The following is a 17,135-nucleotide window of genomic DNA, read 5'->3' as shown; positions in this document are numbered from 1 at the left end:
AGTATCTATAGTGCAGTGTTTGGTATTAACTGTAAAGGAACTCTAAAAAGCAACAGATTGGTGCTTGTAGTGTTCCAATCAATTAGCATGTCAAAAGTATCATTATTCATAATTAACTTGTATTACATCAAGTAGGCACTTAAAGTGTGCCTACGCTCTTTATTATTCCAAAGTTTGTTATTTTTTTTTGGGGGGGGGGGACAATTGTTTGTGTGTGTGTATGATTACATGTGTGCGTGATTGCATATGTGCGTGTGCATACGTGCATGGTTGGGGAGTAGCTGATTACATGTAATCTGATTACAAAAAAACTGTAATCAGATTAGAGATACTTTTGAAAAATGAAATGATTATTTATTGGATTACTGTTAAATTCAGAAAAGCTGTTTGCAGGGGGAAAAAAGCATTACGACACCTTTCTGTTTTCTCAATGACATTCAATTCAGCATTGAAAAAGGCGCAATTTTAAATTGGTTTCTCCTGAGCGAGTGTGACCACAATTCAGAGATCACTATGACACCAAATAGGTTTGATGGATCCTTTTTGTCTTCTTCGAATGCCTCTTAAGGAAAAAGTGATCAAAAAGTAAGTGAAAGTAATCAGATCATGTTACTGAGTTTGTGTAATCTTAAAGTTATGTTACTGATTACAATTTTTGGACAGGTAACTGGTAATGGATTACATTTAAAAAGTACCCAACCCTGCGTACATGTGTGTGGTTAGCATATCTCTGTGTGTGTTCAGTATGTGATATATTCAGGTCTTTGTGTGTATGGGTTTGTGTTGTGTGTGTGTGTGTGTGTGTGATAAAGTGCTGTTTTTTTTTTTATTATTCTCCTTCACATTACAGTCCCAGAGACAGATGACAGTCGTAGTTGGCGGATGATTCAGTGAGTCTCGCTGGGAAGTTATCCGTGGAAATAGCAATAATGAATTTATGAGCACTAACTATGCTACTTGTAAATTCTAATTTCTGAAAGATATACTGCACTGGCCTGTACCGCCATCCTCACTCACTTTGATTCATATCAGTGGCTGAATACAGGATTAGAAACCACTGATTATTTTATTATTCTATGGAGCCATAGGCAGTCAGGGCTGAATTAGACTAATGTTTGGACATGACTGCCAGAGAATAGGGGAGTAGGAGCAGAGAACAATATTGGCCTCTACTGATCTTTTGAAAGATTTGTATAGGACAGCATGCCTTTAGGGGTGCCATCAATAGTATGTAAAGTAAATGAACTGTTATTGCAAACACAGTAAACAATATGCATTTCAATGGACATAACACCATAACTGTCAGTGGTGGATTTTTTTTTAAAGCATTTAAGGGTTAAGACTCTGCTGTGGATGTATGCCCTACCTTGCCTTCAATTAATCACATGTAAACTCATTAGTATGACTGTTAGATTATGCAGCCTGTGAGAATGAATACATTGGTGGCATCGTATACTGTAGCTGGTCGTTGTGCTTAGCATGTTCTTGATATGGTGTCGGAGAGCATGCGCATGTCTGTGGGGATGTTAATATATCATGTGCCAGCTCTACCTCATTCAACTTCCTCTGTACACTCTTAGAAAAAGTGTTCCAAAAGGGTACTTCGGCTGGCCCCATGGGATAACCCTTTGTGGTTCCAGGTAGAACCCTTTTGGAGAGATCAACTGATCTACTGGTTTATCTTTGTGGATTGTCCGTTGCAATCAAGAAATCCAGTGGTATCCTGCAGGAGCGAGTTAAGTTCTGCCTGTTCATTACAATCGAACCCAAGTGTTTGTGCACCCTTTTATAAATTAAAATAGCCCTACTCCACTGTCCTCTAAAGTCCAATGTTTCATATTAATGTAGGAAACGTGGGGTCATCTGTTATAGAGTTGGAGGAGTAGAGCTGTCTGGTCTCTCCTCATCTCTCCTCATGTTCTTCCGTGGAGGACCCATTATGTGCTTGGCTCGCACAAAAGAAAACAGGCCCTGTGTGGCTGCATTATTAATTTCTTAATTTCACATTGGCAGAGTAATTGAGAAATAATGTAAGGGTGGGAGATACCTGGACAGAAAGCAAATGAAACGCTCTATTCTCATGGAAATTATGGAAGTTTACTTTGGTGGTGAATAACAAAATGTTAACTCTCCTACCCCACCCCCACACCACACTTTGCTTTTGTCTGCCAGGTTTACGGAATCTTCTGGTTTTCTCTACTGGAAAATATGACATTTTCCAGAGTGATCACTTTCCTTTGCATGACTGGTTGTGTGTCATTTGATGTCCTTGAGGGAAAGCAGATGATAAAGCTGGTTGTTTAAAGACAGTCTAAACACAAAGCTCCTCCATGACAGATCCACACTGACTCTAAGGCTGATTGAATAACTTTCTTTAGCTTTTTGTATCCTTTCCATGTGATTTCATTTATTAAGCATTGCTAATTGAAAATATATATTCATACCATCTCTCGGATCAAAGTACCATCCTAATGACTGGTAATCAATAAATGAATATTAAAAAACGATCACAACGGTCATTTTTACTACATTTCTGATAATGATTTAATTAAGCATATGACTAATAAGGTCCATATGCACAAGCTGTGGTGAATTCTCATCTACGTAAGTAAGGGATAATCAACGAGGGGCTATGCGTTCTATGGAAAATAATGAACGACGTGGATGTGTTCCACAACGTGCTAGCGGAGTGGAACTAATCTTCCACAGAGTTGCATTATTTTTCAGAGAACGCATAGAGCCACGAGTTGATTATCCCTTTTATACCATGTCTATACTTCAAATTTGTCTCTAAAAGTGTGTTCAACATCCACTGAAGTAGCTAGGAAGTTAGACAGTAGTTGCCTTGGTAACCAACCAAACAGACTTACTAGTTTAGCTAACCGAACCATCAGTCCTAGCTTGCTATTATGACAATCGAATTCAACAATGCCAATGATGTTTTCAATTCGACTTTTGCTTTCAAAAGCAGCTCAAACATAGAACATGTAAGAATTAACTATAGCCATTGAATTCTACCATGCAAATATACTGTGCGTTATAGGGAAATAATGCACGCTTTAGAATGCCCATCAAACCAATCCGAAACAAGTTTCAACAATGCCATGGTATAATTGAGTGACAATGCCCTCGAAGCCGGTGTTTGGAGGATGTTCGTCGAGGGCCTGAAAAACCGTGCCAATATATCCTCCAAACACCGCTTCAAGGGCATTATCACTTTTATACAACTGGTTACCAGCTATTCAAATAATGATTTACATATTTTAATGATCACGTTATTTTGATTAATTTATTAATGTTATTTCATCCTTCCATAGATATAGTTCCGACACAAATCTAGGGTTGCTACCCAAGCCGGCTGGTCATTCGTTCTATCGGTTCGGTTGCCAGAGACGTGTCCCAGTCGTTGTCTTTTTGTTCTGTATCTATGGACGCGACCCTTTCGTTCGTTTTAAATGTTCCATTGCCATACTGGTTGGTAACGTTCTTATCCCTTGCTTGCTTGCTAGCCAACTACGGCTAACTTACAGTCATGTCAAACATTGCAGACAGAATAACAACGGTAGCTGCGTTTGCATTTGTTGAAGCTGTTTTCTAGTGACATTTATTTGGATACATCCATAACAATGAGCTAATGCGGTGCAATTTCGCCTGGCATAGAAAATGTGCTCTCTCGTCAGTAAGCTGTTGTTCAGAGTATCTAGCCAGCAACACAACTAACACAATCACTTCAAACTGAAGCTGGAAAGACCGGCTGCACTTCGTTATGTTTTACCTTTTTTCAATTGACATTTCTTTGTTCATAAAAACGATGCCAGCTGATTCATGAGTTCAACTGACTGAGAAACGCCTGTCTGTCTCATCCCGACTCCCAACATCTTCATTACTATGGGACAGCTGGAGATCGAATTTGAATATTAACAATGTTGCAAATGTTGGAGAGACAGACAGCAAGGTTTATACAAATCTCTGCTGTTGAAAACTAAATGTTAGTCTAAATGAAATGTGAGATAATGTCTAGATGCTTTTTATAGTAGAGCCAAGTTTGTAAATTGCCTGGCTTGGCTGATGAGACAGTGGATTGCACAGTCAGATGGAACAGAGTAAATAGGCATTTTAATGTCATAGATTTAGCGGTCATAACTTGTCAATAGACACTGGCTGGAATGCAGTTTTAACCAATCAGCGTTCAGGATGAGACCCACACGTTGTATAAGAATATTTATTTAATTGTTCCTTTCACTTACAGCAAGGCCATACACCCCATTCCAACCATGCTGCCTCAAGTTTGATTTAAAAAAATAATTAAAAAAAAATCAGTAAATATGATACCTAGGGTCTTTATTCCCTCCCGTCTTGACACCAAATCTACACATTATAGTACAATAACTTGAGAAATTATTTCCACAATGTTTGGTTATCATGTAGAATGTTGCCAAATGTATTGTACACAGACATATTTAGCAGATGTTGTTGTGGGTGTAGCAAAATGCTTGTAATTGATGTAAATGCCATCCCATGTATTATTCTTAATACAGGAGAGTGACACAATAAGCTCCAATAGATGTTATTTCATTTTTTACAAATATTGCAAAGAACCAAAAGGCCCCCAAAGATATAGATATTCATTAAACTGAAAATTAAAAATATACTCTATTCATGGGTTCCATAATGCAAATTCTATTAAGATGGTACCTTAAATAAATACATTTCCTGATGGCTCCCTACAGTCCCAAATTATATGTTTTATTCTTGTAATCCAAGTGAAATGACTTACTTGGAGCATTCATTCATTCTGCTTGGCAGGCACATCTCGCCAGTGAATGCAAGTCTGAAATACAATACTGCTGGTAATTAGACTTTTTAATGAGCAGGGCACAACTATAAACAGGTCAGACGGAGCAATTATCTTACAGTTAAAGACTATTAAATGGCTTAAACAATCACATTCACAGCATAAAGACTTTGACTGACAATTTCTACTAATGACCTATGGATATTCTCTCTAATGTAAATGGAACATTGGAATAGTTATTAGAATGATGCACATGGCACACAGCCCTAGGAAATAAAGAAATAATTTAAATTGTGTCATGTCTTTTCAATTATCAAAATGTGTTATTCGAAACTGCAGGAAATGGTTATGTGTATCCAGCGAGAGCGTGTGTGAGTGTGAGTGTGAGTGTGAGAGAGAGTGAGAAAGTTGTGCTTGCACGTGCTCTTGTGTGGCAATGGTCTAATGCCCTTCCCGCAATGGGCTCTGTCTGTGGGGGGCAGCGCTGCTGATTGCTCCTCTTTCATCAGCCTGTCATGGCTGGACCTCAGGAGGACCTCACGCTGGCCCAGTGACCTCCACTTCTCTATGTAAATCTTCCCATCTTCTAGAAACTCCTCTTCCTCTGGACAGCACAGGGAAAGTTCACCTTGTCTCTCTTAGCAGCTGTTTGAATCAAACTCAGTGTGTTGATTTTTATGTTGGGGTCAACTTGGCTCAGTATATCCAACCCATATACTGTACCCCGCAACCAAGACACTCATTAAATGTGACTCAATCATCCATTCATATGTCATAACATTTATAGATGTACACTTAATTACTATTGATATGTACAGTTTATTATTAACATTTGCAGTGCAGATCCATTATGTCTCCTCACATACAGTATTCCAGTGCAGTGCAAACAGACATCCATTTACCGGTGCTATCGTCAACGAGACAGTGAGTGAGCTGACCACTGGTCTGCTTTGTCAACTGTCAACGCCAGGGAGATTCTACTAAGCAGAGAGGCCTGAGGTTATTGAGTCTTTTTGATAGTGTCAGAGCATGTAAGGCCTGTAATCTATCTCTTCAGCTTTTCACTGGGATAGGCTCCTCACCCATCTCTCAGTCCCAGGCCTTCTGGGCCAGTAGTTAGTTAATCATGCTAGCTAACTCCTCTGTTACAGGCTGCTACAGTCTCATTTTAGCAGAGTTGGGTCAATATGACTAATGACTTCGTCACAATAGACTGTCTGACATCTAAAAGTGACAGTTACTTTGGAACTATGTTGACAGATTAGAAGAGTGTTATTAGAGCCTTTGAAATTGACCCCAACCCTGACAGGTACTGTACACAGTATAGCTATTTTGTTTGACAAATGTGTCTGTGAAAAATAATCTCTACAGCCTAATTGTATCGTTGATTTGTCGTTTTTGCAGAAGTTAACATCTCGGCTCTACTTTTGGTTTTGGTTCTGTGACCTTTAGAGTAGAATCGTGAGGTGGTAAGGGATCATAATGAGAGACTAGCTGTATGCTTTATTACTAGCATATCTCTTAGCTCTTCAGACGCAACCCGGTGATTGGGCACTCTTTACTGTCACACTCCTTCATGCTAATTAGCATGGATACTTATATATATATATATATATTGTGGCAAACCTCTTCTAAGTTAGGAGCATTTGTCACAAATTAAGTGGGAAACTGTCACCAAAGTCAGCCCAGAATGAAAGTTCTTTCGAACATGACAGTACCTGTGTGTTTGTTTCACTGTCCTGGTCCACCCAGGCCGCAGGTAAGGTCAAGGATAGCAGGGTTCGGTACACAAATCTGGTTCTCGGTAGGTCCAGGTCTAAACGCCAACAGGTAAGTCCAAAACAGTCCAGCTCGTACACGGTAAATCCAGCCAATGTAGATTGTCTCTTTCTCTATGGTTCATAGATCCTTCCCGCCCTCTCTCTCTCTTCCTGGTTTTTCTTGACCTTTTATCTGTGGGTCGGCTCCACCTTCTGAGGGTTCCCCTTGCTTCTGGGAATTGTAGTTTTGGCAGTCGGCCATTTTGTGATCTGTAGTTCTGATCGGGGTGGCCATTTTAGTGATCGGGCAGAGCCCGTTTATTAGTTCTGCCCTCAAAAATCTGCCATTTATCACTCGACCCCCTTCTTTGCCACAATATATATATATATATATTTAACCATTATTTAACTAGGCAAGTCAGTTAAGAATTAATTCTTATTTACAATGAAGGCCTACCCCGGCCAAACCTGGACGACGTTGGGCCAATTGTGCACCGCCCTATGGGACTCCCAATCAAGGCCGGATGTGATACAGCCTGTGATACTACAGTGCATTCGGAAAGTATTCAGACCCCTTGAATTTTTCCATATTTTCCATATTTTTACGTTACAGCATATTCTAAAATCTACACACAATACCTCCTTAATGACAAAGTGAAAACAGGTTTTTATACATTTTTGCTAATTTAAATAATACAAGTAAATACGTTGTTTACAGAGCAACAACTAAGCCACAGCAACAATCAAGCCATGAGGTCGAAGGAATTGTCTGTAGTGCTCCAAGACAGAATTGTGTTGAGGCACAGACCTGGGGAAGGGCACCCAAACATTTCTGCAGCATTGAAGGTCCCCAAGAACACAGTGGCCTCCATCATTCTTAAATGGAAGAAGTTTGGAACCACCAAAACTCTTCCTTGAGCTGGCCGCCTGGCCAAACTGAGCAATCAGGGGAGAAGGGCCTTGGTCAGGGAGGTGACCAAGAACCCGATGGTCACTCTGACAGAGCTCCAGAGTTCCTCTGTGGAGATGGGAGGACCTTCCAGAAGGTCAACCGTCTCTGCAGCAGTCAGGCCTTTATGGTAGAGTGGCCAGATGGAAGCCACTCCTCAGTAAAAGGCACATGACAGCCTGCTTGGAGAAATGCACCTAAAGGACTCTCAGACCATGAGAAACAAGATTCTCTGGTCTGATGAAACCAAGATTAAACTCTTTGGCCTGAATGCCAAGCGTCACGCCAGGAGGAAACCTGGCACCATCTCTACGGTGAAGCATGGTGGTGGCAGCATCATGCTGTGGGGATGTTTTACAGTGCCTGGGAGACTAGTCAGGATCGAGGGAAAGATGAACGGAGAAAAATAGAGATACTTGATGAAAACCTGGTCCAGAGCGCTCAGAATCTCAGACTGAAGGTTCACCTTCAAACAGGACAACGACCCTAAGCACACAGCTAAGACAACGCAGGAGTGGCTTCGGGACAAGTCTCTGAATGTCCTTGAGTGGCCCAGCCAGAGCCCGGACTTGAACCCGATCGAACATCTCTGGGGAGACCTGAAAATAGCTGTGCAGCGACGCTCCCCATCCAACCTGACAGAGCTTGAGAGGATCTGCAGAGAAGAATGGAATAAACTCCCCAAATGTAGGTGTGCCAAGCTTGTAGCGTCATACCCAAGAAGACTTGAGGTTGTAATCGCTGCCAAAGGTGCTTCACAATGTACTGAGTAAAGTGTCTGAATACTTATGTAGATGTGATATTCTGTTTTCAATTTTTTTCTCATTTAGAAAACATTTATGAAAACCTGTTTATGCTTTTTCGTTATGGGGTATTGTGTGTAGATTGATGAGGAAAACACAAACAATTTAATCAATTTTATAATAAGGCTGTAACGTAACAAAATGTGGAATAAGTCTATGGGTCTGAATACTTTCCAAATGTACAGTACATACAGTGGGGGAAAAAAGTATTTGATCCCCTGCTGATTTTGTACTATTGCCCACTTAGAAAGAAATGATCAGTCTATAATTTTAATAGTAGGTTTATTTTAACAGTGAGAGACAGAATAACAACAAAAAAATCAAGAAAGACGCATGTCAAACATTTTAGAAAATGATTTGAATTTTAATGAGGGAAATAAGTATTTGACCCCTCAGCAAAACATGACTTAGTACTTGGTGGCAAAACCCGTGTTGGCAATCACAGAGGTCAGACGTTTCTTGTAGTTGGCCACCAGGTTTGCACACATCTCAGGAGGGATTGTGTCCCACTCCTCTTTACAGATCTTCTCCAAGTCATTAAGGTTTCGAGGCTGACGTTTGGCAACTCGAACCTTCAGCTCCCTCCACAGATTTTCTATGGGATTAAGGTCTGGAGACTGGCTAGGCCACTCCAGGACCTTAATGTGCTTCTTCTTGAGCCACTCTTTTGTTGCCTTGGCCGTGTGTTTTGGGTCAATGTCATGCTGGAATACCCATCCACGACCCATTTTCAATGCCCTGGCTGAGGGAAGGAGGTTCTCACCCAAGATTTGACGGTATATGGCCCTGTCCATCGTCCCTTTGATGCGGTGAAGTTGTCCTGTCCCCTTAGCAGAAAAACACCCCCAAAGCATCATGTTTCCACCTCCATGTTTGACGGTGGAGATGGTGTTCTTGGGGTCATAGGCAGCATTCCTCCAAACACGGCGAGTTGAGTTGATGTCAAAGAGCTCCATTTTGGTCTCATCTGACCACAACACTTTCACCAGTTGTCCTCTGAGTCATTCAGATGTTCATTGGCAAACTTCAGACGGGCATGTATATGTATTCTTGAGCAGGGGGACCTTGCGGGCGCTGCAGGATTTCAGTCCTTCACGGCATAGTGTGTTACCAATTGCTTTCTTGGTGGCTATGGTCCCAGCTGCCTTGAGATTATTGACAAGATCCTCCCGTGTAGTTCTGGGCTGATTCCTCACCGTTCTCATGATCATTGCAACTCCATGAGGTGAGATCTTGCATGGAGCCCCAGGCCGAGGGATATTGACAGTTCTTTTGTGTTTTTTCCATTTGCGAATAATCGCACCAACTGTTGTCACCTTCTCACCAAGCTGCTTGGCGATGGTCTTGTAGCCCATTCCAGCCTTGTGTCGGTCTACAATCTTGTCCCTGACATCCTTGGAGAGCTCTTTGGTCTTGGCCATGGTGGAGAGTTTGGAATCTGATTGATTGATTGCTTCTGTGGACAGGTGTCTTTTTTTACAGGTAACAAGCTGCGGTTATTGAGCACTCCCTTTAAGAGTGTGCTCCTAATCTCAGTTTGTTACCTGTATAAAAGACACCTGGGAGCCAGAAATCTTTCTGATTGAGAGGGGGTCAAATACGTATTTCTCTCATTAAAATGCAAATCAATTTCTAACATTTTTGACAAGCGTTTTTCTGGATTTTTTTGTTGTTATTCTGTCTCTCACTGTTCAAATAAACCTACCATTAAAATTATAGACTGATCCTTTATTTGTCAGTGGGCAAACGTACCAAATCAGCAGGGGATCAAATACTTTTTTCCCCCACTGTATCTTCCTCTGTGTATTTACTGATGGACAGTAAATATTACATTTTCGGTCCTCATTGACAAATTTTAGTGTTTGTGTAAAAGTAAATGTGCATATGGTTTCTATCTTCAGTGAGAACTGTGTGGTGTAGTGAAACTCATTGTGTGGAGCCATCCCCCTACCTCCCCCTCCTCTTCCCGTGGCCAGCAGATTGTACCATGTTTGATTAGAGTATTAATAGCCACAGACAGTCTTGGCAGTCACAGCAGTTATTGATGGGAAATTATGAATCTGACCTCTCAGCTTTTTAGCTGATTGCATTATGTTTGATTAGAATACAAATAACCCAGAAACAGATTTTTTATTCGATAGCAACATTTTTGTTGAATGGCATATTTTCTTAGTGTAATCAGGAAATGTTCTTTATCAGGAAATTCTAAATATTCAGGGTTTTCACCATCCCACTCAGACACTCAGACTCCATTCACTAGGTCCATCTGGTCCCAGATATTCCTGTTATTAATACAGCCACAGTCAGTTTGAGTCAGTCAGTACCAGCACTGATATTGCATTCATCAATAATGAAGCAAAGTAATAAAGTTGTACAAATCAGAGTTGGAAAGAACAGCTGTTAGCCTATTCATAATGTTGCTACATATGAACCCCAAACTGAGATGAATAGGCAGAACCAGTAGGATACACAGAAGCTCAAAGGACACAGTTGGCAAAACCCTTCCAGCTCTGTTAGTCCCTCTGTCTCACATGAGGCACACTGTTGGCCGGTACAAATTATCCCAAAAAGCTTCCAAAATTCTGTTATCATTGAAGGTTTGAGAATAGGGCAAGTCCACGGAAACAGAATGATGCTGAGACTCTGCTTTTTCATTTTAAAGTGTTTGTCAAACAAAAACGATTGCACAAGGACTAGTTTTAACTATTCCCAATGAAAATGTTACAAAAACACATTTACTTGAACAGATGCAAAGTTTGGTAACAGAATGACGGTTTGTGCTGTTTGTGCCGTCATTCTGGAAATTGTTAAAAGTCATCCTTGTGCAAAGATGGTTTGCACAAGGATGGTTTGTTTGACTTTGCAATCTTTGGTTTTTGTTTGACATACATTTTAAAGATAAACATCTGAGTCTCAGCATAATTATGTTACCGTGGAATTGCCCTATAGCAAAAGAGTGAAAGAATGAATAGGTGACTCCTATGCTTATATGTCATCTCTTTCCTGTCTCCAGGGATCAGGAATCTTTAAAGTGATCAGGTTGCGATGCCAGTTCAGCTTTAAAGGGAAGCTCAGTGGTGAAAGCTCCCCTCTCCCTTGACAGAATCCATGTACAGTGCTTATGAATATGACTGTGACAGCGTGTAATTAGGTTTTTATGGACAGCGTTGTGGGTCATAACTTAGAACACCAGAGTGCTCAAAACTTTTTACTGCCTTCTCTGAAGTTTAACAACCTCCCACCTGTATTCCTGCTGGACTCATCTCGTACCTTTTCAGTTGTCATAAAGGTGCTCTTCTCCTCCTTAAACTGGCCTCCTATGGGGGGAACACATGGTTAATAAACCTCTTCCCGTCACACACAGGTGTTGGGCCTGAGATGGGCCTCGCCTCTGAGCAGATTTTGCAGGAGCCGATTGGAACAGTAGCATTAATCAATGGTATTTTGGGCTGTGTATTAATTAAACTGACACATGGCACAGAACCGCATGGGCGACATGCTGGCTTCACTGTGTGCCAGGGATATAAAAATCAGTCTGGGATATTAAAATCAATCTGGTTGGGTTTATTTCTCCTCAGACAGACAGAGTTCCTTTAGAGAAGCATTTCAACTCACTGTGTGAATAACTGAATATTTCTAGCTGTTTACTCCTTTTTCCTTAACATTTTCCAGGGATGCATGATTTGTCATATTTCAGTAGTGCATTTGCAACAATTTCAACCATGCTCTGATTCTACATCTGTCATTTTTTATTTCATATTGCTAAGGCCCCTTTCACAGAGTATGACACAGATGGAATGGGATATCATAAGAGCTGTTTATTGTACGTATGCAAATGCTTGTGACTGTGTTGTGTAATGCAGGGTAATCTCTCTTCATTATGAGTCCGGAGGAATTGCAGTTTTGGCAGTTCGCTCTTCACTGGTTTGAAAAACGCATGTATGGATTTCTATCCGTCTGCTGTTCTTGTTAATGTATGTTATTTTGTTCTAATGTCGGTATAATTCATTTTTATGTGCAGCAACAAGCACTCTCCAATTAATCAGTTAGCTTTTCAAAGTGCTATACAGTGCAACTTAACAGAATGGAAGTCCATAATGAAGTGCTTTGTTATAGATTTTCTAATTTGTCTTTCTTCTTGCTTTTCTCTTTTCCTTTCAAGCTGCTGAGAAAAGAGGGTTCTTTGATATACATCCAGAAAAACATGAGCATCTGGGAGATGCAGAGATACAAAACACCATTTGAATTATTTGCCTTTGAAACTCCTGTCTGTGAAAGTCAACAAAGTACCACCGAAGTTGACATGAGTTGTGTCTGGAGACTTTGTATTTAGGGGACCCTTCAAACCGAACTGACCAGACACCCGTGTGTGTGCATGCAGGGTGTGTCTTTGTGTGTGTTCGTGTCTGTCTGTGTGCGTGCATGTCTGTGAGCTTATGTGTGTGTGTGTGCATGTCTGTGTCTGTGCGCGTGTTATCTGGTTTGTTTGGATGGCGAACATAAAGCATTCAGCCACCAGCCCGATGCAAGGTGCCAGGGTAGATTGCTTTGGCATGGTGAAGCATAATGCCTCTATTGGGCAAAATTATTATCACAAGCTGTATGCCTGTGATAAGCTGATCATAAATGGAGGGATTTATGATACTACATTAAGGAGCTGCATTTATTCATTCAACTATTATTTAGGATATAATGAGGAGTGGAAGATTTTAAGAAAAAAACATTCTAAAGTATAGCAGCAGGAGGTAGCATTTGACAAGACAGGGAATGACATGACTCTTGGTTTTATTTGGAGCTTGGAGCGGATTTATTTACTGAACTGAGGAGAGATACGGGAGGAAGAGAAACCGCAAATGATCCAGAATCAAAATCATCTTTTTGTCAGCAGACAGATGAGCAGTGTAATATAATTATACATGTAGGGCTAAGCCGATAACGTCTCACTCGCTCCCTGAGGCTGTGTGAATCTGTTTTCACAAATGGAGCTACTGGTACCTACTGCATGTTTGCATGTTTCTACCCATTGCTTCCTCAGAGTTAATCACTTAACCCAGTTACTGCAATGCTGTATTATTATCTCATTCAAAAGTAGAGATTTGGACTGGTTTTTATACCTTTGGTTTGCATTCAGATACAGCATAAGGGCCTTTGGTAAGCTCTGTTGATGGCAAAAACAAGCAAACCTCTCATAAGAAGTCCTGACACCATAATTTTCGGACTTTTTGGCAACAACAAAGAAACTAGAGATAAAGATAGCATAGATAGCGATCACAGCAGGATTTTGTGAAGATTGTGAAAGGACTGTTAAAATAATCAGATAATCATTTGTTTCTGACAATGTTCAGTATAGAAACTTAGGACACTCCTCCATACATGAAAGCCTACACATTTTTGTTTTCATTATGTGGGAAACAACATTGCATCCCTGCAGTCCTCTGCATCTAACCTGCTGAATAGATCCTTAGCAAACTTGGTGGGTGTATTGTGATGAATGCATTGTTGTTTACATAAGACCTTTTTAAGCCACTGAATAGTACATACTTTTGTCACTGATCTCTCTTGGGAAATGATGAATAGGTAAATAAAGGCCTGCTGTCATTGCAGAGATGTTATCCTCTGTGAGGTTTGCATAGTGCTAAAAGATAAATTAACAATGACTGTATTGAAGAATAGACTGCTTTATTTGTACCAGAAGGATGTTTGAAAGACTAGAACCCTGGGCATGATCACAGAGGAAAAACCAGACTTGAGGATTAGTGTAAACAAAGTAGAGATTGCATCACTGATCAATCCAAATAGACAATTTTGGTTGGCCCCCTGACGTGCAAAGCAAAGGCCATTTGTCAGCTGACAATGAGACAACCCCTAGTGTTAGCCAGCTCAACGGTGACCACCTCAGACTGCTAGTGCTGATATTATACAAGGCTCCAGATTTCTAACTGAGTCCGTCTGACAGGCTAATTGCCCTGACAGCTCTTGTTAGAGATGTTTTATGGGTGTGCAGTGGAGGCGCCCAGAGTCCGGTCCACGTGACTCCATGCCAGGCAGCCTGCTGGGCGGAGGGGGACAGGGAGGGGGGCGGAGGGGGACAGGGAGGGGGGCGGAGGGGTTCAGGGGCAATCCCCAGGACGGAGGGTGGGGGCGTTGAGCGCTGGGATTGTGCTTGGCGGTGGTCATAACAATGGTCAGCAGCTGGTGGGATGTTGGCATGCTGTCAGGTCCTTGTGTCCCCTTGACCCCACCGCTGCACGGTGCATGTAGATGAGGTAAGTGGCGCAGCAGTGAGAGGTCACGAGGCACTGTCATTAGAAGGGAGGTCAGAGAGCAATAATCGTTTACATCTTAAAAAGGCTGCTTCCTGACAGCAGCACCACAGGTAGTCATACATCATGGGACTGGCTGGCTGTTGAAGCCTGTTTACCCTCCCTCCCTCACTGTCTCTGGGCATTGTGTGAATCCATGCAGCACTGTTACGCTGCAATATATCCACTTATAGTGGAAGAAATTGAGCATTTTTATACATGATAGATGTTTTAACTTATATTATGGATGGCTATTATTTATTTAGCTGATTTTTTTAAAAGAAATGTTTGAACTGGTGTCCTGGTTGATCATGCTGTGTTTGTATAATCTGTTAATGAATAATCCTGTGGTGTTAACAGGAATGAGAAGTTAGGATACACAGACGCCCCATTATAAATGATGTCTTAACAGGTTACACTTCGGTTTTACAGCAACCACCTCTGTTATGAAAGCATCCATTTGGCTTATCAATAAAATATAAACAGGGTTCTACTTGCAGTTTGACTACCGTTGGGTCTTCTCTCTAGCATATTCATTCAACTAAATGGGTCAGATGTTGAAGAAGGTTGTGTGTGCGCGTGCTCATGTGTCTGTGTGACTGTGTGTATTCTTTCTCTGTATCATCTTTCACAGGTGTTCATTCAAAACTCGCTTTGTTTTCTTACCTCCCTGTGTCTCCCCTGACTGGCTAGGATAGGATAATTGGTATCTGAGAGACTGTGTTTTCTCCTCCAACATGGTGAGCAAAATGTGCAACCCACAACAGCTGCTGTCTAACAAGCGGTGTGTGTGAATGTTGCTCTGTCTCAGCCTGTAGAGGTTAATGGGTTGGTTGGCTATGAAGCAAGACTGCGCCGCTTCTGAGGAGCCACTGTTTATTAATTGTGACCTCTCACATCCAGGGGTTCATGCCTGATGATGTATTACATGCATTAATGGAAGATGGACCCATTTCGCCAGCCCTCCTCCCGGATGCTTTCAGGGGTTGGGCGTGCATTTGTGTGTGTGACAGGCATTATTGGAGAGACAGTGCGCTAATTCGCGTAACACGACAGAACGAGATGGAACGTAACGAGAGGAATGTGGCGTGGCGTCTCCTGACAGGCCTGCTTGTGGAAACGCCCGGCATTTAGTGAACAAATCTGGGGATGTCACTGACAGACGGCAGATAGCCTCTCTCTAAATGGTTTAACGTGACATGGGCCACCTCTGTGACAAAGGGATTTAAAAACAGACCCCCGTCTCTCATCAATAGTCATCCATTGTTTTTGCAAAATTAACGAGAGCAACCACATTGTTCGTTCCCTTGCTATTCTCTGTTCTCCTCCAGGGCTGTTCCTCCATGAGAATGGGTCTATTAGACAGAGCCAATGTGGTTTGATGAAGAACAGTGCTGTCTGTCGAACTGGAGGAAGTGATCCTGACATGTATGCCCACTGGGAAGCATTAAGAAGGCTGCTCATTTAATTAATTCCCCACAAACACAGCGATTAATTAACTTATTATGAATTGTTCCTGCTGAAATTATGCTTCTTTGTTAGTGGCACCTAAATCAAATCAAATGTTATTTAACACAAATGCTTACAGTCCTTTTCCAACAATGCAGAGTTAAAGATAAACAAAAATGTGTGTGTATATATATATATATATATATATATATATATATATATATATATATATATATATATATATATATATATACAGTTGAAGTCGGAAGTTTACATACACTTAGGTTGGAGTCATTAAAACGTGTTTTTCAACCACTCCACAAATGTCTTGTTAACAAACTATAGTCGGTTAGGACATTTACTTTGTGCAGGACACAAGTCATTTTTCCAACAATTGTTTACAGACAGATTATTTCACTTAGAATTCACTGTATCACAATTTCAGTGGGTCAGAAGTTTACATACACTAAGTTGACTGTGCCTTTAAACAGCGTGGAAAATTCTAGAAAATGATGTCATGGTCTTAGAAGATTCTGATAGGCTAATTGACGTCATTTGAATCAATTGGAGGTGTACCTGTGAATGTATTTCAAGGCCTACCTTCAAACTCAATGCCTCTTTGCTTGACATCATGGGAAAATCAAAAGAAATCAGCCAAAACCTCAGAAAAAATTTTTGTAGACCTCCACAAGTCTGGTTCAAACGCCTGAAGGTACCACGTTCATCTGTACAAATAATAGTAAGTATAAACACCATGGGACCACGCAGCCGTCATACCGCTCAGGAAGGAGATGCATTCTGTCTCCGAGAGGTGAACGTACTTTTGTGCGAAAAGTGCTAATCAATCAGAGAACAGCAAAGGACCTTGTGAAGATGCTGGAGGAAACAGGTACAAAAGTATCTATATCCACAGTAAAACGAGTCCTATATTGACATAACCTGAAAGGCCGCTCAGCAGGGAAGAAGTCACTGCTCCAAAACTGACATAAAAAAGCAAGACTACGGTTTGCAACTACACATGGGACTGCACATTTGGAGAAATGTCTTCTGGTCTGATGAAACAAAAATAGAACTGTT

The sequence above is a fragment of the Salmo salar genome, chromosome 12 (assembly GCF_965601325.2).
Source record: "Salmo salar chromosome 12, fSalSal1, whole genome shotgun sequence".
Lineage (NCBI taxonomy): Eukaryota > Metazoa > Chordata > Actinopteri > Salmoniformes > Salmonidae > Salmo > Salmo salar.
The sequence above is the reverse complement of the archived record's forward strand: the minus strand, read 5'-3'. Positions refer to the sequence as shown.